This window comes from Apus apus, chromosome 11 (assembly GCF_020740795.1).
Source record: "Apus apus isolate bApuApu2 chromosome 11, bApuApu2.pri.cur, whole genome shotgun sequence".
Classification (NCBI taxonomy): Eukaryota; Metazoa; Chordata; class Aves; order Apodiformes; family Apodidae; genus Apus; species Apus apus.
In genome coordinates this window covers 7,192,254-7,219,065 of record NC_067292.1, presented here as the reverse complement: position 1 = coordinate 7,219,065, position 26,812 = coordinate 7,192,254, and the positions used below count along the sequence as shown (strand labels likewise).

At 36.9% G+C, this 26,812-nt stretch overlaps 1 long non-coding RNA gene across 1 annotated transcript in view; it reads right to left on the bottom strand.

Annotated features, from left to right (window-relative positions):
- The window catches only part of LOC127389308 (uncharacterized), a 122,515-nt gene extending 97,724 nt beyond the window's left edge, over positions 1 to 24,791 (bottom strand). The window contains exon 1 of the long non-coding RNA XR_007890616.1: positions 24,761 to 24,791. This is a non-coding gene — a long non-coding RNA (uncharacterized LOC127389308). The remainder of the gene's footprint in view (positions 1 to 24,760) is intronic.
- Positions 24,792 to 26,812: the final 2,021 nt, after the last annotated feature.

Below are 26,812 nucleotides of genomic sequence, written 5' to 3'. Positions count from 1 at the left end.
ATTTGTTCTGCTTCTTCGATTTTGGAATCAGCACCACCATCTAGAGATGTCTCCTGCACACCAGGAAGTGACTCTCCAGCACCACTTACAGAGGGTACAAAACTTTCCTTTCCCTGGTCTGTCAGAACACATCGTCCTCAAATTAAAGTCCTTGCACTGTCACATGCAATACTAAGATTAATTCAGTATCTTCTTCCCTGACATTCCTTTCAAAGCTTTTTTCTGGTTGTTTAGCACACTAACTTTTAGCAGTTTAGCACCTCCCTTGTTCAATCTCTCATTCCACTGTTCATTCAATGGAGTGGCGTAATTTGTTCACAGCTCTAAAGGGCAGCACAAAGAAAAGTCATTTTCCCTAGTAATAAGATAAACACATACAGAAGTCAGAAAAGGGAAGGCTCAACTAAAGCCAGACTATATTGCGAAGATGTGGCTGCTTCTTAATGCTATTTTAAGTTTCCATCAATAGTCAGCTCCTACAACATGACACTTCAATAGTGATTCACAGCAAATGTAGGAAGTGGTAAGCTGAATCATCCAAATTAAATCCTCACTATCAGGGACAGCAAAGATGAGGACTCAAGCTCTTTACCATGCTTCTGTCTTCGCTATTTATCTGACATGTACAGTACAACTCTAACGACACACAAGGTGCCCAGCTACCTACAATTAACTATTTTTCTGGCCTAGAGCTGTAAAAACTGCAGCTAACTAATAAACTTTTTGGTTCCACAGAGAATAGTCAGGATTTAACTTTTTGGTGAGTTTTCTGCATTTTTTGTGTTTTCAAAAGTCTCCCTATCATTTGCTCACTTCTCTGATTGGTCCACAAAGTTCTGTGTCTTCTCAGTTGAAATAACGCCCACACAAACAGCTAACTCGAGACCTGGCAACATGGAAGGGTGTGAGAACTAATTAAACTTTCTAAGACACCTTTGTTATAGAAATTTCCCCCACCTCATTGCCAAGCCGCAATGCATGCTTATTTTTACCACCAATGGCACTGAATGTGACAGAGACTGAAACTTCCAGAAGGAAGGCAGGAGTTATAATTTTTATTTTACACAAAGAAGGACTCTGCTGTGCTTACATGGAAAAACTGACGACCCTGTTCTGGCTGTCATCTGAGACAAGTGAGAATACATAGCAGAAGAATATTATCCAGTTCTCACAAGCTTATAGGCATCTTACATCATGCCCGTTTTTGTTTTGTTTTGTTTTGTTTTTTTAATTAAATTACAGGAAAGGATGGAATAATTATATTCTTGGATAAAAGGAAATGATCCCACATAAAAATCCCACATCTTTGTTTAGGTCCAGACATTCTAAAGTGCTTAAGAGACCCAGAAATCAAAGCCAGACTTAGCAGATTTTGAGAAGTGTAAAGTCCCCAGCAGTGCTTGTTGTGACATGGCCAGTGTTTCAAAAGCTCTCAGCATACAAGGTTCTTCTGAACTCTTTTGAGAATCTAGATCTAAGTATCGCATTAGGAGCTGCTGTGTGCTTAGCATTCTTAAGTATCAGATCTCTATTGTGGGCTTTTTTCAGCCCTTTTCAAAATCTGGTCTGCACTCTAAATATCCAGCTTCACACATTGTTTCAGTCCTTGGAGGATTCAAGAGGTTTATAACGATTTTTTTTAATTGTGAAACTTGAATGAAAAGTGCCTTTTAACAGCTATATAAAGTAGGTTATCTCAGGCAACACATTTGTTATTGTTGCTACAGGAGGTATATGCCAACTATAAATACCATTTATTAGCAGTGAATGATAAAGCCTCAGTGTAACTGAAGGCTTAGCAGAATAAATTAACTCCTGCTCATACTGCTGCAACTTTAATTCTAACTTGAAGCATTATGGGGAAAAAACCTCTGGTTCCTGATGCATTTCACAACAAGCCAAATGTAAACAACTAGCTAAAATAAAAACAGCCAACGGCTACTGGCCATTAGTATTTAGCAGTGAGTAGCTGCTGTAGCTATTTATATTCTTTTCTGAAAATGTTAAGACTTGATGTTAGTATTTCATTTTTAGTAGCTTTACCTCCACATTTGGACTAGGTAGGCTTTTTTTCAAACTTCCCAAGACAGCAGACAGAACAGAAGGACACAACACAGCTTAAACAGCTTTCTACACCACAGGAGAAGAAAATTATTTTTGTAAGAATACAAATATTGAGGGGGAAGACTGACAATGACAACAAGACACTATGAAACATTTGCCCTTCCTATGTACTCAAAGTCCTGAACACCGTATCTCTCCCCCTCCTGGAAGCCAAGACAATGTGCAGGAAGGCAAGTAAGGTCCTAGAAGGAATCATAATGGGTCTTTAGAAACCCAAATCTAAATGTTACAACTCAAGCCAGTCTCTATCATGTAGCAGAGAGTGACGGGGGATATCTTTATTTTATGGACTGGGAAATATGCAAGGATGAGAATTTCAACTTAAACTCACAAAAGAGGTGGACCTACCATTCAGACAGATATATAATTATATAAATTATATTAAATAAATTAAATAATCTTTTACATGTCACTGTAGCATTTAATTCTGAATTAGTTGTCTTATAATTAAATTTAGATCTTCCAAAAACATTCTGAGGTTACCAAGTATCCCAATTTGTCTTACACAGTAACTTAATGAAAAAATAAGTTTTCAATTTTTTCAGTAGTTACCTGCAAACCCCTAAAAGCCACAGGCTATATCTTGTACCTTGTCATGAGCATCCTCACCCACCTTCAAGAGGGATTTTCTCTCTATACCCCTCAAAAGTGCTACTGTAGCAAAGATTCAAAAGGATGAAATAAACTTTGGCTGAAGGCACAGGAAAGAAATAACAGAAGGTATTTTGAATGAAGCAATGCTTGTGTATTTTGCATTGTAGAGGGTTCTGTATAGTTAGGAATTAGCTTCCATGAGAAACAAAGATGGAGACCAGCTGGACACCAATAATACCCACACCCATCAGATCCCCTCTTGGTGTCTCTTATAAACAGAATTCAGAATTCAGCAGTTGCTCTTAAGACTTTGTCCTCATCTAATTGCCAGAAACATTTGGGAAAGAGACTTCGATCCTTCCTATTTCTCTCTGAAAGAAGCTCCTCCTGCAAAGGTTAGGAAATACAAAGCCAAGGGCTCCCTAGATTCCTTGTACTGCTTGTAGAATTTGCAAATGCAAAGATTAACTGCATTTTTCACTCAGATCTGTTAAATTTGCTACTGTTCTGATTTACGGCTTTGTAATATACATAGCTGAAATTGCAGAGAAGAAAAACGGATATTGGAAGAAGTTACAGCAGATGTGTTCATTTCTGAAAAAGAATGCACAACATGTGTTGCAAAATAAAAGCACCATTTGGCAACATAAAGTATCTTGGCATCTCTGTGAATTTCTAAATGCAGTAAAATACTGATATGGCTGATAAAGCTGAAGTTCCATTTTCCTCTGTCTGTGCATGTATATGCCTTTAGAACAGTTTCCTTTCCATACTGCAGACTTTGTTTATGCTAGATTTTTTTTTTATTCACCTGATGAAATGGCAAAAAAACCCAAAACTTTTCTATGGGCTCAGCCAGTTGGGAAAATATTTTTTTTCCCTACACCTAGTGAATTTTAGCCTTAAATATAGTATGGTATTAGTGGATTAATTTCTCTTTAATTAACAGCCAACACCCCCCCTTTTAACTGCATTGAAAATTTTCCTACAGATTGTAAATGGTCAGAAATGTCCAAATGTTCTTTTCACACATATTTTCTTCAGTAGTGAGATAAAAACAAACCAAAAAAGGAAGGATATATTTATGTGCACAGTCCAGCTCTGTGGTTTAGACCATTATTCATAGAAACCATTTGTGAAGTTCACATGTGTTGCCATTCCTTCCCTAGGTTTGAGGCTGATCATTCATATACTTTGCAAGCAGTTCAAAATAATAGGTTACTGGAGGTTTGAAGCTACAAAGATCCATGAAACTGTGAATTGTGTTCATATTTAGAGAGACGCTTTCTGTTCTGAAACTACTTAAGCATGAAAAAAGAATCCGTCAGAAACTATGTCTCAGAGCATTTGACCTCTGATGTACCTGGCTCGAATAAAACAAGCCCATAAAAAATGAAAATGAACGAGCATTACTGCATTAGATATTTAATTAAGAAAACAGCCATTTCCTCCCACAAGGTCTCAATCTTAATTTCAAAATCAGTTTTATCACTTCTGGATCTGTGACAAACCAATTTTACCTCCTCCACACAACCAATCACTGTGCACCATAAAAATAATACTGCACCCAGGTTTTGAGAGAGCTTAAGAGATTATGAGTATTGAGAGTACTTCAAATATAATTTCCTACTCATATAAAACTTGTGTGTCTGTTCTGAGTGCTGATATAATGTGTGGAGGCTGCATGCTTGTTCCTCTAATCCATAGCAATTAGTTTCTATCAGGATATACTCCCACTCTCTGGAGAAGTTTTATACACTGGGGGGCAAGAGGGGTGTTTGAAGAAATTTTACCTTCTTAAATCAGAATAGAACCAGCCATGAGATTCCCATGGGTCTGTAACAGACTGTAAAAGTCTACTGCAACTATATTTGCTGACACTGTATTATCTACTCTGTGCAAAAAAGCTTTTGTTGTATTCAAGGTCTTTTTTTTTTTTATCTTTATATTCCTGTTAAGCCGATGAAACTCCTACGCCATCACCCTTCCCATCAGTGAAACCACAGAACTGTGAGGAAGACTGGCAAGATATACTTGTAATACCAGTTTACAGTCAATACTGGAAACAAGTCAAAAGTTAAAAGAGGAGCTAGTAGCTAGTGCAGACTAAAGGAATTTCACTTGCAACAGCAACTTAATTCCTGTAATACACATTGTCCAATTTAGCATTTCCTCCCTAGCTTTCAGGTTATTGTAATGAGATCGCTTGCTTGTCGATTATTTTTTTTTTTTCAATGTTCAGTTTTATTATTCTAAATTAACACGCTTGTTACTTTTAGACCTTTCCAAGAGACCTTCAACAGCTGCACAGGTAGCTATTAGAAATCAGTAGCAAAATGAGATACAAACAGTGTTTCTCTAGTACAGTACCACTTTCTGCTATGGTGATACTTGCTGCAGATTAAATACATGTTTGCTACAATTCAGAGTCATAGAAGAAATAGTTCAAATTCAAGTAAAAAAACAAGTTTCAGTAAACAAGTTTGCTTTCTGCCCAGGAGACAGTAACTGTGGTATGTACTACTTTGCCACAAAAAAATCCCTCCCATGAAACACTAACAGTATTTCATTTATGAAGCAATCAATTTTCATGTTCAGAATTAATGCCCTTCTTGATATAAGGGTTGGATGCCTTCCTCAAATAACTGGCTAACAGCAAATAAGCTACTGATACCTTCTCTGTTGTTTTTAATAAAAACTAAGTCAACAATAAATCTATCTGGCCATAAGCATTACATTACAAACCTGAGCCCTCCAGAAAATTATTGAATTGGCTCAGCTAATGGATTCCAAAAAATGTTTAAGCTGGGAAACTTTCATTATCACTGAGATTTTATTTAAATAACATCTTTTGTTGGAAAAATAAATAAATAAAATCAGTCGTTTGTACTTGAATTTACAGCTATCTACATAATATTCAAGTCTTGGATAGAATACACTTTGTATATACAAAGAAAATAAACACTCTTATTACAGATATGGTTTAAAATACACCTGGTCTCCCTCCCATTCCTTTTTTTCCTCAAAGAGAGTCTTCTTCATTAGGTAGTGTATTGATAGGATCTTTTACTCCAAATAAAGCTGGTAATGCTATACCTTGTCTTTCCAGACAACAGATAACTTCCACCTATTGCAAACTATGATTAATGTCGATAATCAGCATCACTGTACCACAAAAGCTAAACTCAGAAGGGGAACAGCTTAATAACTATGCCAAAGGAAGTAAGGCTCTATTGTTCTACAGAACAAGGTACAATGCAATGCAATACTTTGCTCAAGCTATCTTGAGTGTAACAAGCAGTACTGATGTACTTGCCCTACGTCCTCCTCCCTGTGCTGGACACTTACATAGCTTCATAGCCCAGGTCCTGAAAGCTAATTCACTCCAAGCTAATTTGGCTTTCCTCATTGCACACTGGATTGTGCCATGTGGACAAAGTCAAAGAAGGAGGTATAATGCAGTCCAGGACTACGCAATTGGATACCAGGAGAATGGGTCCACTCTCTTTTCCAGTGTCCAATGACAGGAAAAGGGGCAATGGGCACAAGCTGGAGCATCAGAGGTCCAAATTATACATATGGAAAAACCTCTTTACTGTGAGAGTAACAGAGCATTGGACCAGGCTGCCAAGAGAGGTTGTGAAGCCTCATTCTCTGGAGATATTCAAAACGTATCTGGGTGTGTTCCTGTGTGATCTGCTGTCGGGGATTCTGTTCTAGCAGGGGCATTGGACTAGATATTCTTTAGAGGTCCCTTCCAACCTTGATGACTCTGTGAACAGAGTAAGCAAAAGCTTCTTAGAATATTCACTGCACAAATGACTCATTCTCTGTTTGAAAGGTCGATACATACTGATCACCTCACAAGTAGTAGGTGGCTATTGCCTTTATAGACACTGAAGCAATAAAGTCTTGACAGATGGAGTAGATGTAGGGTTAGAGGCAAAATAAAGACCTCATCAAGCTATTCAAATCTTTGTTGCTTGGGTTTTTAGCTGTTTCTGTTTACCTTCTGTATTTCAGCCTGTGGCAGAACAAAGAGCAGCTGCTGAATCTAGTAATATTGTTCAGCTTTGGCACTGCTCAGCCAATCAGAGTAGTGTTAAATGGCTAGTATTAGACTGTAGATTTGCATTGCTTACTCTGTATCTTACTCTGTCTGTAGATGTCTATACATTCCTTTTGTAATATACATACATCTAATGAAATACATCTTTTAGAACAAAATGGACACTTTCTTCAAGTGTCCATTTTTAAAGGCTGAGAGGCCAAGACATGAGGTAAACACTTGGCTGTTCCCTAGGTGTGCACACATTTCGGAGTCCATAAGGCTGCAGGAGCAAATATCAGGTGTAGAAGTCCTCCCTATCCCCTCTCTGGAAGTGTTCAAGACCAGGTTGGAGGGGTTCTGAGCAACCTGGTCTATTGGAAGGTGTCCCTGCCTGTGGCAGGAGGGGTGGAACTAGATTATCTTTAAGGTCCTTTCCAACCCAAACTATACTATGATTCTGTAAAATGCACAGTGTCTCTTGAGCTCGTCCAGCCTCAATCATTTGGAGGCTAAACATCAATATTACCTATTCAGTGGAATCTGACTGTTAAACAAAAACTTGGCCAGCAGCCAAAAATGGGTACTTAAACAGAAATCTAGTTCTTACAGATTAAAACTCTCCCACAAACTCACAGCGACAGCATGCAGCCTGGAGAGCTTTCAGAATGTCTCTATTCAAAGAACAGCTACAGCTGAGAAGAACCTTGCCGGTCAGAAAGACAAAGCAGGGGAAGTAACAAAGTACACTGATAGCAAATTGCCTCGGCATGCAGTGAAAACAGAGCATGTAGTCAAAAATCTGTGCTAACCTGTCACACGTATTTGACAAGAGAAGAAAAAAAAAACAAAACAACACAGTGTAACTCTTACCTACAGAGAAACTGCTACAGAATGTCTGGATTTACTGTAAAAGTGACAATGATGTGTCCCATACCAGGATCCCTGAGGAACTATGATTAGAAGAACTGGAACAACAAGACAAATGAAGCTGTGAGCTTGCTGAATTGCTTTGATGCCAGGGCTTGGGTTCAGCTCTCTTCATCACACTGATAAAACAGCCCTGTCATTTTAAGTGCCTTAATTTTCCGTGAATTATCAGACATTCTGGCATTTAAATGACATAGATATTTTAAGCTATATTTCCTATGTCAGCCAAAAATTATGCCATTTTTAGATTGGATAAGCCTGAGCATCTTTATTCATTGACATTCCAAGTATATTCAAATGACTCAGAGGTACCACATCACAGTCATATTTTAATTTTTGACCCTAATTAATTCATCAAGTTCATAACTATTCTTCTCATCTGAAACTTGTTCTTACCATTTCAACCTCTGCCTTATAGCTTTAACTTTAATGCAAAAAAGAGAATCTCAGCCCCTTTCCCCTATCATTAAGATTACTTGAATTATTTTTAACTTCTCCACTCCCACAAACAGATAGCTTTCTTTCACCTTTTGTAACAAACAGAGGTTGAGAGAAAGCCAGCTTCCACAAGTAAGTAAACTGGAAGAAGGCTAACACTGAACAAATTTACAGCACACATTGTGCCTTGAATTTAATTAATATCACTACTAGCACAGTAACGGCTAGGGGACTAGTGTGTCTCAGAGCAAAAGTACTTACTTTCAAATACTAAAAATACGAAGTGCAGCATGAACACTGTGATTGACACTATCCCAAAGAGATTAGATTAAACCAGTTTAACAAAGGTCAAACACAGCAGAAAAGCCCTCCAGGTCAGAGAGTTTCAGTTAAACTGAGTAGATGCCCCAGGTTTCTCTATTCTTGTAATTGCAAAGGCCTCCAATGCATAATAAACAAACAAAAAACAAGTGAAAAAGCAGTATTCCCTCATATCGTGCTAATGCTGCTGTCACCTTTCTTTTGCAGAGTATTTTCCTGGTCCTCTGCTTGTATTGCCATTGCACGTTCTCAGCAAGCGCGTCAGAGAGTGCACAGAGAATCCAGTGGATTGATGACATGAAGCAAATAGTCCACTGCTTGCCAAGGGCAGAGCTATTGGTGCAGAAGATAATTAAACATTGACTATTGCTTTTTTCTCAAAACATATGGAAAGAAGATTAAAATAACAGGCTTGGAACTAAATCCAAGTCTGCACTGCTGCCTCAATATATAAGGTATAAGTGTACAAAATGGAAATCAAGTATCAGTGGAGACTGGGATTTTGCATGTTTTGAGAGCAGTAAGAATTTTTAGGTTTGTATCAAAAATACTTGTCTGAAATTAACTGAGCAGGTAATAATGCAAGAGCGGTTTCACTACATCATCCAAGTGATTGAAATGCTAGATGAGTATTGCCTGGTTTGTGTTTCATCACTAGCAAGATTTTTCTAAATTAAGTATCTCCCAGAGGAATATTTTCTTAGTGAGGCAAACATTTCACAAGATGTCTCATTTTGACACTTTCATTTTGATAGCATACACACAGATCAGGAAAACATTCTATTTTATGTTACAAACCTCACACTAGCAATTGTCTATTATCAGGCTCAAAGAAAAAACTAATGTTAAAATTTCAACAGGTTACTTGCCAGTTTAGCTCTTTGGCACACTACTAACTGGCTCTGTTTTACTTTCAGGTAATATGCAAAAACAAGTCAATATTTCTGCATAATATTACAGAATATTTTTTTTCCAAGTATATAAATTACATTATAAAATAGTTACACATATGAGTAGTAAATTATTAGTTAGGGAAAGAACAGTTTAGTAAGTGTAAATAACATGTCTACAACACCTAGGCAGAGTAGGTTAGTCCCATGTTTACAGGTTTGGGATTTGTTTGTTTTTGTCTACCAGGTTAGACGAAGAAGAAAAATAACACCTAGTTTTTTAAAATCCTGAAGCATACTATTCGGATTACAGATAAGTAAATGAAGGCAGGAAGGCTTAAATTAAGACCGTTGAAAGATTAAAAAAATCCTCTTCAGCTACAAAACATTGGGAGCTATTTAGAATAGAATAACAGAATAACTTGCAGAGACCTGTACAAAATAATAGTCCATTCTGCTGTTAACAAATGTGACCAGGTTTAAAGCCTTAAAAGAAGACAACAAAGAACCCCAAGAAGATGCAGGTGAATATGGACCTTCTGTGAGAATCAGAGCTGGCTGGCTAAGATACTTAAGTGTGCTTGTCCATTTCAACTCCTAACTCTTAAAGCAGAGAAGGTATTTGCCTTGTCTTGCGAGGTACATTATCTTAAGAGTATCTTTTTACTTAATTCTGATTCCAAAACCATCGAAAAACAGAAGGCAGAGTGACAGAAGCAAAGCCCCAGGGTAATTTTTTAAGTGAAGAATAAATCAAAGGAATTCTGATGTCACCCATGTCTTGTTTCCAATTACAAAATTGCAAAACAGTATTACTGTTACTTCCTTCAGATTATGTCAAACCTGTACCATTCTGAAAATAAACCTTAATATAATTAATACTCATTAGGGGTAACTTTTCTTCACTTGTATGTATTGGGCATCTGTGCTGTGACATTCTCTGACATTGCTAAGTAAGATCCAGAAAGACTTTCTGACTTTCAGATACAGCTACTGTGAAAGGCCACTGAATAAAATGATCTTGGTACATTGTCCCAGCAAATGACCTCAATCCTGACTAAGGAACTAATTCAATTCCAAGGACTCTCACTATCAAATGCTGTCAATTTGTCCCTTTTTTTTTTTTTTTCTTTGGTAGTAGTAGTAGTAATAGTAGTGGTATCTAATATGGAATGGAGTTAACTAGGAAGTGAGCTGAGACCAGCAAAATTCACTTTAGTTAGGGGATAAGATGGGACTGAAATTTCTCCCCTGGAGGAAAAGAGGCCATGGCTTTTCATTCACAGACCTGTAAAAGTTGTCACTAAATAAAGTAATATCATATAAGCTAGATTTCTGCTTGTAGCTGAGGGGGAAATATTTTATGTACATCTACTTCTTAAGCTGGTGAAGAAAAGCAAACAAAATTAAAATATTGAATTTCTAATTCATGCATTAAGATGTCAACCTCCCTTCCAATTTCTAACTTCCTCTTGTAACATCAGTTTAAAATTTAAACTTTTATTAGAAATTTATTGGACAAAGGGAAAATGGCTTGAGAATTTATATTATTCCCATGTGAAAGAAGCTAAAGAAATTCCATATTCTTTTAATAGGAAGCTGCTTTCCAGACATGATAATCCATTGCTTTTTGAGTTGTAACGGCTTTCTGTGCACACGCATTCAAGGTTCCACTTGGCAAAAAAGCCTCAGACCAAACAAATTTGAACTTCAATAAAGTCCATGAACAGGTTCAACTCAGTAATTCAACTAGGATTTTTGGGTCTGTTATTATTCTTGGTACTGCCAATACTTCTCCATTCAGGGATTTATCTTTGCTCATGTAGGGAGTTTCATATATAATGCAGTTTGATGCCTTCAAATTGTATCACACTCTGTTTCAGAAATCACCAGGAAGTACCCTAAATTGTACACAACCTCACTGAACTCAGATGGGTAGGATGCAGCCCAGTTTAACAAAGGTCAAACACAGCAGAAAAGCCCTCCAGGTCAGAGAGTTTCAGTTAAACTGAGTAGATGCCCCAGGTTTCTCTATTCTTGTAATTGCAAAGGCCTCCAATGCATAATAAACAAACAAAAAACAAGTAAAAAACCGGTATTCCCTCATATCGTGATAAGTTGTTGAGAAGTACCATACACTTAAAAATAGTCCTAATATCTAATTTGCAAAACCATACAAATTGTTATGAGAGTTAACACAAAATAAACACATTCAGACTGAGCCACATTCAGTGGGATGTTAGGAAAAGCAAGGTAAATGAAAGACACTGCAATGCAAGGGAGCAGAAAGATTTTCTAAATTAGGAGAGAGACTTATAATAAAGCACCAAAATAATTCTGACTGGCCAAATGCAGGAAAATTTCCAGCTTTTAGGAGGCATCATTTATCTGAAAAGCACAATAGATAGCAGAAAGAAATACAAAAAGTGAACTTTGGCAAGCATTACAGCATGAAGCCCTAAACTGCAGCAGTCTTGTTTCCTATTCTTAATGTATTTTGAGCTGACCTGATGTTGCCAGATTTGGTTATGCCTCAAATTCCGAGTGTGAGATACTAAGTCCTGTCAGCCTCTCCTTTAAGTCCTTTTCCTTCTTCTTCTTCCTTTTCCAGCCTAGCTTGGTTTTCCTTCCACACAGCAATGCCAGCTTAGATACAACCTTGCTTAGCTTTTACTGCAGACCAGGGACTAACCAACTGCCACCAATATTAACAACACTGACAATAAAAGTTTGCCTGGTCTCAGACTATGACCTATGCCTGTGTTCTTCTACTGATGTCAGAGAAAAGACAGGGTAGCTTTTGTCTGAATAATTTATCTTCATTTGTCTTGATTTGCCTTTAAGTAGGTGGCATCAAATTTTCATGCCAAAATCTCAACGCTCTGTAACAATGTTATTCTGCTTGTCCCAAGAGAATATTTATAGTTTCTGATAGATTGTCAAACAGGATATCCCCCTATAAAAACAGAGTTGTGCTAAAAAAATAATACTAAAGATGGCTAAAATAAATATATTTTTTAATATTTTCAGAGGTTTTTATTTTTGTTGCTGGTATGTAAGTGGGCCAAACTATTAAAAGACCTGAGAGGCACAAGTGTATCAGTGATTAAACACAAGTGAGAATTCCTCCATACTTTTGTGCTTATTTCATCCCAACTAAACACAAATGAACCTCTGATACTACAGAAAGATCTTGGCATCAATTATGTGACTCCAAAACAAGAGGGGAAAATACTGAAAACCTTATTCTTTGCCAGAGACTTCTTCAAAACATAGGGGAGAGGATGAAGATATTTATTGTGTATTTTGTATCAATACTCTGTGTTACAGAGACAGTACATTTCACTATTATGAGACAGGAGTCTTTTGGCTCCCTGTGTATTACAGTAAATAGCAATATTAGTGCAGCATGCTGGAGATTGAAGGCTCCCAATCCTCAGGCAGAAGGTTCATAAACTCTGTGCCAAGACTGAAGCTGCCAGACAAAAATATGTCTCCATACATGTGAAGCAGTGAGAGATAATCTTCAAAAAGTTTCTAGCCGCATAAAGATCAGGTAAGTATTCACACTTTGCACTACATAAACTGAAATACCTAGTATACTGTTCCTTCAAATCCCGACAAAAAAAAGGGCAAGTTGTAATGAGGTAAATGCATTTGCCTTCATTTTCTTTACTTTTGCCCCCAATATTTAAGTATTTAGAAACCTAAAAAAAAGTCACAGGTAGAGCTTCACACTTCATATACTGATGCTCTCAGACCATGTCTCTTTGGGTCCTCTGGACTTCTTTGATGCATATGGACTTGAAACAAAACCATATTATAAGTGCACATGTTCATCCTGCCCTGGGAGTAAAATGGACAGTTTCTCTAGGGCAGAGTTCACACGTAGTCAAGACCACCATCAAATTACCACATGCACTGCAGACAGGATTTATCTTTATCTTAGGAGAGACTAAGCTTGTACAATGTCTAAGTATATCCTGGGAGACAATACTCAGTTTCAAGAATTTCCAACATAAACAGGGAGGATCAGAGAGGACTTGCCTGGGACCACAGCATCCCACTCTGCAAGAATACTGACTGCACAACAGCCTGACTCAACATTGGTCCTTCCACCACTTGCCAGCCTAGGACCTCGCAAATTGTCTTGCTGGTGCATTACCATCAACACCAAACACCACAGTTTTCAGCATAACTCAGCATTAACCTGCTTAAATTTACTTAGCATCATTTTTGTGAGCTATTTTATATACCATTCTACACTCATTTGCTGAAACCTGTTTTCCAGTGCCTCTTTATTATTCTCCAGCAGAATAAACTGGTGAAAACCTGAAGGATAATAGTCTTAGTTCTAATTAGGAAACCTGTTTATATTCTGTGGAGAGATCAGAACCACACAGTAAGGGTTGTACCAGCCATTCGAGACTCACTTTAATCTCATCACTGAAACACCAAACTGGTGTAGTGAAGTTTTAAGTATTTATGACAAGGCTACCTGTAATTCTCAGGCTGCCACAAAGACATTATACATAATATGCATGATGTGGGAAGGAAATATCCCTTTCCTACAGTATGAGCTCCTGCATATGTACACATAAGGGAAAGGGAAGCATGTAAAATGGAAGAGTTCCGTGAATAACACTTAACTAACCTAAGTAAACTTTAATAACAGGGGGCAGGAAAAAGGTAAACTGTGGATTTTAGTCAACTAATTTTAGAAACTAGTAGCCCTAACCAGTTGATGGGTATTTTTATTGCAACATTATTTGGAAACTGTCCCAAATCAGACTAGGATTATTGTTCCAGGCATTTCACAGATTCCTAAGGTGAATCCTGTCACAGAGCTGGACAATATTTTTTATTCACATGTAATAAGGGCTTTAAGAGTTTATTCTCAACTGATGTCTAGCCTGAAATTTGCACGTTGGTAAGTTTACCATGTTTAGTAAAATTCTGGCCTCTAGAATAGCCTTACATTGAAAGAAAAAAATGTAGGCAAGCAACAGAAATAGGAAAAAATATTTTGCATTTTACTAATTTTAAAATCTGCCTGTGACCTGCAGGAAACCTGTCCAAGTTCAGGGAACATCTGCAGGCACCAGAAGAGAAGGAACACCAATTACAGGTTTGTAACAGTAGCCCTAAAGCTGCCACTCAGATAGGCTTTCATTCACTGTAACAGAACAGAATGAGAAGACAGAATTTGGGTGCCTAAATTACAAACATCAACATTTATATCCCTTTATCATTTGCAGTCCCTTTCTAATCCTGACAGTAATAAAGTCCCACAGAGTTTGTTGACATGGTATAATGCCTTGCTTCGAGAAGAAATATGAGCTTATTCTTTTGATTGCTCCATTTTTGCTTGGGCAAAGCACTTTACTAGTGCAAATATACTGGCTCTGGTGCCTCATTCTCCTTTACAGCTAGCATGGGAATGCACAAGAGCGCATTGTGCCATAGGAACAAATTTTAAGCTTCTGCTGATGAACAGTAAAATCTTTTTATTAATGGACAAAGGCAAAACAAGCTAAATCCTGGCACTGCCCTGCTGCTAGGACTTTCCAACACTATATGTACTCAGCCGTATCATCTGTGGGTTTCAACCAGATGGTAAACTGAGCGTATACCTAATGCTTCACTGAAAAAGCCTAATAAAAGCAGTGGTACAGTAGCTGAACTGTTAGCTGTTAGGTGTACATTTACCTTCTGAACACGAAAACTGCTTGTTCAAAACTTACCTTAAAAATATTTTAGGTCTTAGTGAAATACATGGTAGACAAGTTCTCTCCTGGAGCCAGTTTTCTATTTTGCTTTAAGTAATTGTGTATCAGAGCAGGTAAGTGGCTCTAGTAACAACAGTCACACTGTTTCAAGTACACTGGCTCCCTACAAATGTCTTTGTGGCCATAGTCTATACATACTCATCTTACATCTCCTACCTCCCTGAAAAACAAGAAGTCTCAATGTTCTGGTGCTAGCCACCAGAATTCCTGAATTGTTAGTAATCAAACAACCATTTCACAGTGCCTGAGCCTGGCACTGCAACATTTGGAAGCAATCACTAAACTAATGAAAGCTAAAGTGGCTGTAAGGCAGTAAGACTTCTGTCTACCTGAAGCTGAAGCTGTTCTTTTGACAGAAATGTATGCTTTGAACTAGCAGGAATGGTTTTGTCCTTTTCTGCAGTTCTCTGATTCACTACATCAAAAAACATTGCCTTTGTGAATGACTTCATTACAGAATATCTTTCAAGGAGAGCAACATAAGAACACAACTGTATAGAGTCAAACAAAACATCCAGTTAGGTTGGAACCTCTCAAAAAAAGGATAGAAGAGGGCAAGCATATGTGGTGCTTACCCCAGACTTTCTCTCAGTCTAGAACCACTTGTGCAGTTCATGGGACTCCTGGAGACAGATGTGGCTTCTATGTATTTAGTAACCTGTCATTAATCTGTCCAGCTTTGTCATGTAGTATTTTTTGTAGGACACACTTAAGAACAGCTAAATTATGCATTTTAAGCACTTGGATCGGGAACTCTCTAGGCACAGCCCATGTATTTGTTCCTGCTTGCTCATTGTTCAGCACATTGATCCACAACTAATGTTACTGGGCTCTACAGCAATACAGCACAGCTTGCTAACAAATGAGGCTAACCTCAACAGACAACACAGAAATGAAATTGATGAGAAAACTCCAGCAAGTTCAATAACTTCGAAATCAACCCAGTAATGGCTCAGTGGAGTGTTTCCAGTTTCTTCTAATCTGGAGAAGTTAGGGTGGCATCAGAAGGTAACTGCTCTTTTTACAGCAGCAGTAGAAAATGGGACGTAAGTTGCATTGATTTAGATTCCCAGCTGAATGGTAGTTTGCTCATTCTAAACCATTTCTTAATGGTTTATTTTACAAGACAAATTTTCTAACATAAGATTGTTGGATGTTTTGGATTTTGTTTTTTTTAAGACTTCTGTTTTATTCCACCAAGCTAGTTATTCACTATTTTTATTGTCAGGTTTAACACTTCCATAGTAATTGGTCCAGGGGACAGTTAATTTAAAGATATTTCCCTTAAGCATTCAAGCCACCCATATAAAGTCTTGAATTCTAACCACTGTTCTAAAGGGAAGACAGTAGATGACAGGCAATACAACAATGTGATATATATTCATACATGATTTAAAGGTTTTAAGAACTTACTGGAAGAGAATACATGGATACAGAATATAGGAATTGTTCTTAATAATTTGTATTTCAGGAGCACTTAGAAATTCCAAACAAAATCAATGAGTCCATCAGATAGCAACAGCATGAACCTATTACAGGACTGTCTCTGCCATAAAACCCTCTCATATACGACACACATAAAATGTAACATCAAGAAATGAAAAAATAAAATGAAAACTCACCATCTCAAAATGAAAAGGATTGGGTAGAACCCAGGTCCTTCAAAAGTGAATTCATTGCATATTGATCCAAAAAAACAAAGCATACAATTTTTTAACTTCTGTTAAAGGGAGCAATATTTTATTATTTTTAAGTTTCAGGGGTTTTGACAAGCCTTAATAGAAACTTTTTTTCCTTTTAACACCTGCCCAAATAAGAAGCTACAAGAATTATTTTGTGCATACCGTTCTCCAGAATGAGTATTTTTTTAATGTATGTCTGATACATACGTATGAAATTCCCACATGATGATCTGTACAGCTGCAGCCTGGTAGTAATTTATGTCAGAAGCAAACTCTGTTGCATATGCCTGGAATTTGCTCTTGAACTCAACTGCTGTTCAACAGTTATAAACACATACTTCACCTAAATATCCCCCTGCCCTCCCCATTTTTGGTAAGTCAAAGGAGAAGGGAAAAAAGTTTCAATGATAAATTAAGACAATGCAGAGAAGGGTAGCTAATCACCTTCTCATAAAAAAAATTATTATATTCAGCCTCTTCAACCACGCACGTCCAATGTTCTGATTGCTTCTTTCATTATGTACCCAACTAACTTTTGTGAGGGAAGCATAGCATACTGAAACCAGGTGAAACTTAAGCTGAGTATTTAAAAAACAGTGCAGATTGGAAAAAAAAAAAAAAAAAGTAATACCTCGCTTGGGAAATTATTGACCTTGTAATTTGTCATTTTTTATAGCATTACTTTAGGTCAGAGATACAGATACAGCTGATACCATACATTAATTTTTTCAAAAGCCACTAGAGCTCCACGTTGGTTTTAAATTCAAGTTCATTCTAAATGTTTAAATACTTCCATAAATCCTATGTGATATCAATATATATATAACATAAAGCAATACTTACAGTAGTTCTTGAGATAAAAAATTCCTTTAATAATTCCACAACTAATTAATTCCTAACAGCATAAACACTTTGCTAATAGTCTTAATTTAAACATTCAGAGTCTCCCAATCCTCATTTACTTTTAATGAGATGGCAGATATTTTACAGTGCATAGCATTTGTATACATTTTGTGATATAAAGGCTAATGATGTATTTGTGTTCTTTCTGTTCAGCTGGAAATATGCAAGCTTCCTTGTAGCATCATATTTGTAAGATTACAATTACTTAATGTTACCTAATTCCCAAGAAATTTTGTTCCAAAACAACAAATTATCTTTCTTTAACTCTGTCACAAAACCAAGGAAATTATAATTCCCGCAGCAGCATAATTAAATATTTGCTTCAGTGTACACTAGGAGAAAGCAGGTAGATGACAGCTTAACTCTGTCACTCTAGAGGACAACAAGGCTTCACCACTGGATACCACAACATTCAAAGGCCAGATCATCAGTACATATAGCTCCACAAAGCTATGAAATAAAACATCAAGTGTTCCTTTGTTGTTTTCCCCTTCCTTAGGAAACTTCTGTGTTTCAACAATTTTTATTGGGGTGGGACAGGGAGGGGCAAAAATTACTAATTAGTTTTTCTCTCACACTTGTCAAATGGAATTCTCCACCAAAGAACTATAGTAATGCCCTGTAAACCCAACTGTCCACAAAAAACACTTAGGTGTGTGTGAAGTACTACACATGCTTCTGGACAAATACCCATCAGCAGTATATGAGCAAAATGAGACATCTTTTTTGGGATTTTTAGGGGGTTTTTGGGTTTTTTAATATATGTTCCTTTAATACCTGCCACAAAACATCATGTGAGTGAAAACACTGGTTATAAGAAAAAGTTATCTCGAATGCCAATGCAGAATCACTGCCTCAAGGCATCTTATTTAGCTTTGTCCATTTTTAGATCTTTAAAGCAAGGGATTCCATTCAAATTCCTTGGAGAACTGAACCTATTGCTTTCATCATCAGCATCAAAGACTTACTTCCAGCATCTGGTTGGGCATATATGCTGCTAGACATCTTGAAGTGTTTATTTTTCCTTTAATAAGTTTTAATTCTCCACTCACAAAAGAGGTGCCAATTTTAAGGGCTAGATAAGGGTTTTCCTCATAATAATTAATAAATATTTAGAATAATCCCAAATTATCACAAAATCAATGATGTGGGTGTTATTTACTAAGTCAGTATTTCCTTTTCACCAAGTCCACAGAAATTACATTGTAATAGAGCATTTGCCACAGTAACATTTTCATCATAACTAACACAGGATAATATTCTGTGTAAAATTACTACCATGAATTAACTTTATGTCTGTAGAAAATGAGATTGTATGTAATTACTGATTTCCATTCACAATAAACTAAGCAAATTATCTTTACAAACACAAATGCACCACAAATTTGTTTTGAGGCATAATGAAGAAATAAATTTGTGAAAGAAATATGGACTGAATCTGCCAAATTATTGTAAATGATAGCTTCTTTAAAATTAAGGCATGTAATTGCAATTCAAAAATGTTATCCTCTTAATGGTTGCATTATTATTTAGGTAGACCAATAAATCTTCTTTGCTGATGCCTCATTTCTAAGCTATTGGCAGATTTTATGCATTTTAATATGAAAAAGCCATACAATCTATAAATAGAATGACTTATCATTTGCAGGATTAGGTTTGTCCTAATGAATTTTAGAGGATTTTTAAGATAAAAATGCTTGGAAGAAACTCACTTTTTTGGTGCTTATTTTATTTAACTGAGTGTACTCATTCAATAGACAAGATTGTTTTAACATATGGTTCCCTGAATTTAATGTTAATGAGTGAAAATCACTGCACTGAATATGACATTTCAAATCAAATAAAGCAATCAGTTTGATGATGTTATAACAATTGCACATTACATCCTGCAATAAAATTGCAGTTACCTTCTTTAAAATGCCACAGAAATTAAAACACTCGTATTGTTGTAAGGTATCAGCATTATTTGACATTTCAAAAGCACTAAATCATGTCTGATATGCCCTCTATCTTGTTGATGACCATGCATTTTAAGACACTTTTGAGACATTAAAAATTTCAACTGCTTTTAAGTGGCCAAGCTTGTAAAAATCTTTCAGGTTTGAGGATATTCACTAACATTAGTAACCCTAGAGAATGAATCAGTATACTGTTACTAAAAATGGGAGTTACTTTTCTCGTAGAATATAAGCATAGAACAACAAAAATTCCCAGATCTAGGTCAGCATTTGAAGTAACTGGTAGTCAAATCAGTAGAAATTACTACAGACAATTGTATGAGGTGGCCTTTGCTGCTGCTGTAATGCCTAGCAGCTTTCCAAAACAGCAAACAGCTTAACAGGTATTGCACATTGTGAGAATTCAAAAAGGCACCTGAAAATAGTATATTCTCTGTGTCTAGACATTAGACAATCGAGTCACATTCAAAATTTCTCCTCAGCAGCTACCGTTTTTAGAGAAGAAGGTATCATAGTTGGCCAAACAAATCCCCTCCCTCATATGAGGACTCTCATGTCTGCTCTCCTCCTTGTGGCTACCTTTTCCCATCCTGAGCAGGGCCCCGTGATCCTCCTCTTTCCTTCTTTTATATCTGACACCGCTTTGCTATTGGGAAAGGGAACCTAGCAAAGCTAAACTTCAAGACAGACACAAAGAAAAAGCCTTTGAGAATTTGCCTATCTCAGATTCAGGTTTGAAATATCTTAAAGTGGATTATATTACAGAATTTCTATACTATATCCAAAGGGAAGGATATGGTAATCTTTCTTTGTACTCCACATACACCTGAAGCAGCTTAGACCAAAGCAACTACTGTTTCTGAATTAAGAGAATTTCACTTTTTACCAGATATGTTAGCACCACATGTAAGAGACGGGGGAAGATTTCCTCACTGCCCACACTGTGAAAAAAAAAGCTGTAGTCAAGTAGCAACTTGAAAGCGTGTTTGCACTTACTTCCACGTAGGCTAAGGCAACCATGCAAAACAGAACTGAGCCAGTGTGTGGTATGGAGGAATTAGCTTTGCTTTACACTACATTTATTAATAATACAGGTTTTTTCAAGCAAACAGAAATATAGTAACCTAAAGGTCACTACATCTCTGTTGGCAATAGTTTCCAAGATTAAGAAAAAGCGATTTACTACTACAATAGCAAAGCCTTGTGTGATGTCACTGTGATGGTCTAATTCAAAAGTCAGTTTTATTTATTTATGAAATGGGCTCTAAATCAATGTTCAAATTGTCCTTTCTCCTTTGAAGTAAGAATCAATATTGTTTTCACATACTGTTTTCTTTCTAAACTTACAGATGTCCAAGTTTGGGTGTCACATTAAGGCTCTGGATAGTGAAAGTACAGAGAAGAAAACTGTGGCCTTGAATTTTTTGTCTAAATAAAATTAAACATTGTACCCAACAATCTTTTTTCTTCTAAAAATGTGTAATGCTATTCTGACGATATACTGTATGTTAAAAGTCATCTGAAATTCTTATAAAAAATGCTAGTTACCCCTGAACTAAACAGAAATTCAATGCTAAATATTGGGAAATTTAACGTTACGGTTTTTTCAGGAATGGTTCATGAGCACCACAAGAAACTGTAGGATCCATCTGTTTGCCCTTCCTTCTACTATGGAGGACCTTCAGCAGACATATTCTCTATTACATACAAATACACAGAAGATTCCTCACAGCCTACTTCTCATGCTTGGACTGCACTATCTCAGGGCACAGAGTTGAGCTGTGGTCCCAGTACTGAATTACTGCCTTTATCAATGAGGCAAACACTCCAAGTGGCAACAGCCGAGTTTAATGCTCCTGCCAACTATTACAGAAAGCAGCGGCAGTAAAACAGAGTATACTGATATTTCAACAGCGTAAATCAGTTTGTAATAAGAAAGTGACTCTCAGTCATCCAGAAAATCCAGAGATCCTGTTCTCTGCTGACTGCTCTAGGCATAAAGAGTCTGAATCCTAATATGAAATCATTAAGCAAATTTGGGTTTGATTTTTCTCAGATAGTGCTGAGAGAACACAACTAGAGATTATCAGTAATTAATATGAGCAATAACAAATAGTAACTGCAAATAACCTACAAAGGATGGGAAAAGGACAAGAATGTACCATAGAGTACAATCCACACAAGTTTATTTCAGTGTTCATTGAAAGCAGAAAGAAACATCACTAAACCTGGGAAAAGGGTGATTCAACCTGCAAGTTTCTACTGTCTTCATTATATATTAATCAGGTGGTTTCATACTATATACAGGTCACTAGGTGCTTACTTACATTCCCAGTTTGGCTTCTCCCATCATATCCACTCAAATCAGGCCTAGCATGCTGATGTAAGAGAGATCTGTGATGTGAAGAGCAGCCTTATTCTACCAAGAGAATGAAGTGTAAACTCTTTACATCAGGCATCTTGCTTTGCTTTTTGTCAATAAACCACTCCAATGACAATTTCTAACTCCTTTATACAAAGTAAATCCATATGTTTTAAACACTTAAATCAATCTGTGATTCAGTATCGAAATAATTGAGCAGTATGGGCTGAAAGATCAAAAGCTTAAAAACAGACTAATGTGTGAAGTATCATCAGAGAGGAAAGGGCACTTCCTATTCCTTTTCTTACTGCCTTGTGCTCTGTTGAACATTGAAGTGCAAGGGATTTAGCACCAATAAAGGTAGTTAAGGGCTCATTCCACACAGAAAATAAAACTTTTCATTTAAGCAAATGTTTTAAGAGGATTGTACAGATTAATTAATGAATAATATTTTCATGGGCTTTGGATTCTGGAATTAAGGGAAATATTTTAACATAGAGCTACTGCTCATAAGTGTGGATGTCTCCCAAGTAGGTTAGTGACAGGCCAGGTATTTGTATTCCATATGCTGGAAATAGGCTGAAGAGATGTCTTTGAGACCTTGTAGATAATCTCAGCTCTAGAGCGCTTCCCTGCAGACAAACATACATTACTGCAGTCCTGAAGTTGTCTTCAAGCCAGAGGCTGCACAAACCCACAAATACTTTCATAATGTAGAAAAGAAGTAAAGACAAATATTTATTTTAAATGAGTTAGTGTGAGGACAGCTTAACTAGATGGATTTAGAAGTTGAGGCCTCTTTTGCCTTCTTTTTTCTTCATGTATAAAATGTGGGAAATGTAGTTTGTCTGATACATGGGAGTGTTGCGGGATTAATCAATGCATTAGTGTTTACAGAGAACTGCATTCTGAGCATCTGAAGTATCCCAAGAAATAGCTATTGCTTTGTAGATTTTGTTCATTGTATGTATGGGGGAGGGATCAAGGGAATATACTGCTGGTTGAAACAGAGCACCAAGACCCATGTATCTCATGCTCCTGCTCTTCTTTCTTATTTCAGGCTATTACAAAACAGAACAGCAAATGAGGAAGTGAGTGGAAAACTGAACTAAAAAAAAAAAGTTAAATACTTTCTTAGAAGCTAAGAGTTGGGAGTTGTATATGAAGCAATTCTGGAAAAAGGGCTCAAGGGAAAAAAAAAAAATACAAGACAACTCCTAGACACAAAATGCATCTCTCCTGTGAAACAATGAACAACATGACATGAGCTGAAGAACACCCATATAGTAACATGTCTGGCACTCAGGCACATTTCTTTTTCCACAGAAAACAAAAGAATAAAAGCTGATAATTTCTTGAGATGTTACTTTAAAAAACAGTAACAAACCCAACCTCTCACACAAAAATCTTAGAAGATACAAGCAATGTCAGAAAAAGCTACCATAGCAGCATCTGCCAACAAGTCCCTTTTTTTGTTTATTATCCAACAATCACTGCTGTTTAGAAAGATAGCCACAGACTGATGGTGAGGAACTGCGGTTGAAAAATGCTTAATACTAGGAAGAAAATTCCCAGTGCAACACCATATAACATAATCTGAGGAGAGCACAGCAAATTTTTACATAAGTGTCATTCTTACTTGTATTAACACTGTTTTTCATACAAAAGCCAGTGGAAATAAATCCAGTTTAAAGGAACAGCCATTTATCTGTGTTGCTGAAAAATTTGCCCCAGGAAATATGTCTTACTGAATGGAAAGCTGGACTTTTATCTATAACAGCTTACAATAATGGTGCTATCTTTTATCTGCCTATCCTTGCCTACATGTACAAAATTCATTATTTTTATTTTTTTTTAAAAAGGTTAGAGGGAAAGATCTCAGAAAATTAATCCTAGAACACGATCTCATCTCTTGCTCAAGATGCAGACTCTGATTACATGATCACATATTTATCTCCTCAATATCTGAGACTCACCATCCTGATCAAATAAGTTCCCAAATACATCAAAGGCAGAGCTAAAAAAATATTTCAATTTCATTGAAAGAATTGACACTATCAAGTAAATGAGGCAGGAGTATTTATATGAAATGGGTTTCACAGATCATCACCTCTGCCTCAAATTCCAGCCCAAATCTGGCAAAAAATAACAGACAGACATGTATTAACTCATATCAATAGGCATTTTGGCTTTAACCAGAATCCTGAGACATTGGTGTCTTTTGATTTTCAGGTTAGGGAATGGTATCTGGAATTACAGAGCTCTAACCAAATGAACCTACATTCAGGATATAAAATAGCTGAAGAACCAGGCATGGCTTTGAGTCATACATTTGGCTCATTTCATGTTGGATTCTATTTAGTGAATGAATAGGCGTCCTGGTAATAGAACTCAAGAATAAAAATAACATAAAAAAATAAAGAGCCGTGTTCTCAGCTGGTCAGTAGACTACAAAACTTTAGTGAATCTCACCCAGACAAGCATCTGGACCAAATGCATACATTCACCGAAATGTCTTAAATTCCTATTCATCATGCAGGAAGGAGAAATATTTTACAGGAATACTAGAAGAGAAAAGACCTTATTTTAATGCAGTAGATACATCAGGGAAATCTGACTATGATAACAAAGAGTATTTCAAAATTTAAAAACTAGGTTTAGTCATTACAATGTTGAATGAAAGATGAGAGAAAGAGAACGACTCCTCTCCCTAATGCCTACCTGGAATTATTTCTCTCCAGCTCCTCTAGAGTCACAAAACAAAATAAGCTTTAAGAATAGGAGAGTTTATACACACAAAAAAATCCCTTTGTGGTAAGTGCCAACAAAGAACACATTGTACATTAATTGTTGGTCTCTCAGTCCAGACCATCTGTCTCTGCAATGTAATGAAGGCTGGCAGCATTGCTGCTATTTGCTCAATAACTAAAATTGGGTCTGAACTAAACGCTCCTCACTGTCTTGTTACACTATCAGCTTGACTTTTGTGAACTGAGATACAAATGCAGTGCACAGCCACCTTTTAGCAGCAATGGCTGAGCCTGCTGTAATGTGCCTGAAGCTCAGAACAGAGGGTATTAGCAGGGATAATGAGAAAGAAGTGAAACCACCAACCACACCTGAAAGCAGAGTGCATTACAACTGCTGCGCTTTCACACAGTGACAATGTTCAGTACATATGGTGACAGCTGCCTCTGAGTACTGCTGAGCCACTGTGAGGGTTCAGACTCATTCCAGCACTAGAACTTGAAAATATATCACTACTTGTGTAGATAGCATCTATAAGACTCTTATTTGACTAACGTTTGTCATCTGTTGTGAAAGTGTAAGTAATCTTAGCTTAAGTATAAGGATAATGAAATACCAGAAAGCTGGGTACCAGCATCTGACATTAAAATAGCAGTAAGTCTCATGATCTGCTTTGGAGGAACAGAAATGCAAGCAAGGGAGAGACTGCCTTTATCATTTAATTTGAGTATCACTTTGATACACAAAAGCAAAACACTGAAGGCAGCTCTGTGGAATTTACACTCCACCATCCATGGAAGTGACATGCCATGTTCACAGAACCCAGGAAGAAATTTGCTTGCTCGGGAGTTTTCAAGGAGACAGCAAAACCAAGCAGTCCTCAGTATACTGCATATTCTGCGCTGTGATGCTTATCTAGCTCCATGGGTGTGGTGTGTAAGCAATGATTTTAATGCTCCCTCTCTGTGGCCAACATATATCCCAGCTAATGCTCAGCTGGCTGGATGCTCAAGAGGAAGATGCCAGTTATCCTTGAGTTTGTGCCTTCCCTCCAAAGAAAACACACATTGCTTAAAAGGCAACAAGATACAGGGAGGATCTGTGCAGCTGACTACTGAAGACAAACCTGACTACAATTCTGTGGCAGCAGTCCAGTAACTGGACTGCTAAAACACCAGCAGTTTTAGGATGTGGGTGACAGAAAAAGAATAAGCCATCTTCATATATACATAATTCACACAGCTCTCTGAAATAATGTGTGTGTCCATGTTGCTGCAAAACTTCTCTTCAGAAAGCTAGATTCATCAGTTCCTAGCCTGCTGAGGAAGACTGATGATTTTTCATTATTTTCTGGCTTTAAGATCAACAAGGAGAAGATACAGGTTCTACTGCTTTCCTGGTCTTGCCCCAGGAAATCTGTCCTCATACTGGAGTTTTGGCTGTACGTTTTTGTTTGGGTTTTTGTTTTTTGTATTGCCAGAATGTTATGAAGCACTCAGGTATTTAGGATTCTCAATAACTCATTGACATGGGGAGCAAACAAATTTAACCATTAATTAAAATCCTGCAAAGAGATTTGGACAGATGGAAGTGATTGAACCTATTGCTATGGGGAAAGGTCAATTCCATTACAATGATTTTCATTCCAAAAAATTAATTATTGGCTGTTGAAGATATCATTGGAGAGTCTGAAAAGGATTTTTTCCCTGTATTTAGAACAACTGTTCAAAGAGTTCCTATCAGATGGAAAAGGCATTACTGTACTCAGACCAAAAATGAAGAGATAAATAGCTCTGATGATTCTATATGCCTGAAAAAATGCTACAACTTTTTCATTGATTTACACTGATCTGTTAAAACATCAAATACTTATCCAATTGTTCGGAATTCCCTTCTAATAGGGGCACAGGTTTTGTAAAAATTTGGATGCTTGCCTTTATATAAGCTGGTTCTCATCCAGTGCTCAAGCTAGATGTAGTTTGGGCTTTCTGTTTTTAAACCACCATAATGAACACTGGATGTTCT